This window comes from Hydra vulgaris, chromosome 10, assembly GCF_038396675.1.
Source record: "Hydra vulgaris chromosome 10, alternate assembly HydraT2T_AEP".
NCBI classification, from domain to species: domain Eukaryota; kingdom Metazoa; phylum Cnidaria; class Hydrozoa; order Anthoathecata; family Hydridae; genus Hydra; species Hydra vulgaris.
In genome coordinates this window covers 9,198,213-9,201,158 of record NC_088929.1, presented here as the reverse complement: position 1 = coordinate 9,201,158, position 2,946 = coordinate 9,198,213, and positions in this window count along the sequence as shown.

The window sequence follows — 2,946 nt, the reverse complement described above, 5'->3', positions numbered from 1 at the left end:
TTTTTTTAGAAAGCAGTTAGCAGTTTATGATGATTTGCCCCCCCCCCCTTGTTTTATTTCTAGCCCCTGACTGCCATTATTTATTTTAATCAACCAGCATGTTTACAGATGGAATCAAACAGTTCTCTAGCGTCTTTATCGAAATTTCATAAATTTTAAATTTCACAGTATAATCTCTCATGAGAGATTTTATATATAAAAGATAATGACCATTAAAATTTGAATCACTCTCAATTTGAGTGGATTACTTTTTTTGCGTAAAGCTTTCGTCGAGATAAGATGCTCTTTTTCTTTAAAAAAAAATGGCTAAAAGTTTAACAATCACGTAAGTGAAAGAGCTATTTGAACCCCATGAAAATACTTTATTAAAAATCTTTGGAGAGAAAATTGACAAACTTGAAGGAAAAATAGAGCAATTAAAAAACGAAAATATATCACTAAAAAATGAAATTGCTTTAATAAACAACGAGATGAATTTTCAAAACGAATAATACGAAAAAACCAAAAGGAAAAGAACGAACTTAATGAAAAACTAAAAAATCATATCAAAGAAAATGAAAAAAAAAATTCTTATTTTGTCGAACTTTTTATCGACAAAATTGCTGAATTAGAAGATCGCAGCAGGAGAAACAACTTGAGGAGGAAACAACAAAGGTTTTGAAGAAAAAGAAAACGAATCATGGGAAGAAAGCGAATCGAAAGTAAAATGTTTTATTAAAGAAAAAGTAAATATAAAACATGACATTCAAATAGAAAGAGTCCACAGAACTGGAAAACAAAAAGAATCTGGACAAAAAAAGCGACGAACAGTAGTTGTAAAGTTCCTTAACTATAAAGATAAAGAAAAATTATTAGATCATTATAAACGACTAAAGCTTTGGGATGAACGAATATATCTCAACGACGACTACAGCGAAAGAACGATTGAAAAAAGAAAAATACTCTTTGCAAAAGCCAAAGAATTAAGATCCTCAGGTAAGTATGCAAAAGTAGTCTATAACAAACTGATAGCATGCCATTAATAATAACAACAACAAAAAGAAATTCTTTAAACCTGTGCACATGAAAAAATAATTATAAAAATGAATGACTCAATCACTAACCTATAATTTTTACGAAAAATACATTATATCAGATGAAAACGCAGACCCAGATGTAAACTTTTTTAGTGATATGTACACGGACAGTTTATATCATTACCCCATCACCATTAAATAATTTCTTTTTAAAAATATAAATGATATAAACAGTGAAAAAATCAGAATCCTCCACATTAATATAAGGAGTTTAAGCAAAAATAATGAAAACTTTCGGCATTTTCTAGAAGAAACTGAAAACATTTTTAATATTTCATGTGTTACGGAAACTTGGTGCTCTACTTTCGACTTGTAAATAATTCTAATTTTTATCTTAAGAATTTTGAAATAGTCTCATTAAAAAGACAAACAAATAAATGCGGTGGAGGAGTTTTGATATACGTTAAAGGAAACATTGCGTATAAAGTTAGAAGCGATTTGAGCGTTTCTGAAGAGATCGCAACAATTAAATTAATTATTAACAAAGAAAAAAACATACTTATAAGCAGCTGCTATAGGCCACCTGACGGCGCGTGCGAAAATTTTAGCTCTTATTTGCAACGTGATATAGTTCACTCTGGTAACAACGAAAGAAAAAAAACTTTATAATTGGGGATATATGGACTGTTTTATTTATAACGACGACAAAAAAGTGAGAAATTTCTTTGATGAAATTTTTTTAGCAGGCGCATTTCCCCTAATCAATCATCCAACTAGAGTAACTAAGAATTCTGCTACCCTCATTGAGAATATTTTTACTACAGACATCTTTAATAACTCCATCCAAAAAGGCATCATAAAAACTGATTTATCGGACCACTTCCCTATTTTCCTAACCTTTAACACAACATTATCTAATAAAATTAAACAAAATAGAAATGTAAAAAAACGTATTTACAACGACAAAAAAATAAATGATTTTAAACATCAACTATCATTACTTCATTGGGGGTATATCAACTTTAGTGAAGACGCTAGTACTATTTATAATAAATTCTATGAAACATTCTACTTAGTATATGACGCGAACTTTCCAGTGTGTGAAAAATTAATGTCATAAAACCTTTAACAGTCCTAGGATTAAAAAGGCTTAAAAAAATCTTCGAAAATAAAGCAAAAGTTGTATATAAAATATTTAAAGACTTAATCTTCTGCAAATGAAAAAATATATGAAAAATTATAAAAATTTATTTGAAAAAATTCGTAAGAATCTAAAAAAAAAATATTATTCTAATCTGATCAATAAATTTAAAATTTATTGATCAGATTAGAATAATATTTTTTTAAAAAACAAACTCAACGCGCACCTGGCAAATAATAAAAGAAATAGCAGGAAAATCAAAAAATCACTTAAGTTCTTTACCACAAACTATAAAATTTGAAGATGTAAATATATGTAAATGGAGCAAAATTGCAAACATTTTTAACAAAATAATATACTATATACCAAACAGTTTGGCTTTAAAAAAAATATTTCAACTGAGCACGCAATTGTTCAATTTGTTTGGGAAATCTCAAAATCTTTCGAAAAAAAACAATATACCCTAGGAGTTTTTATTGATCTTTCGAAGGCTTTCGATACCGTTGACCATAAAATATTGCTTAAAAAGCTCGAATACTATGGAATTAATAACAATATGCTAAAATGGTTTCATAGTTACTTATCAAATAGAAAGCAATTTGTTAACTCTAATGATGGCCTTTAAAGAGACTATATTGAAATAACATGTGGTGGTCCACAAGGTTCTTTTCTAGGTCCTCTTATGTTTTTAATTTATATTAATGATTTAAGTAAAGCAGCTAATTTCCGGAGTATTATGTTTGCTGATGATACGAATTTGTTCTTATCAAACAGTAATATTAATGAGCT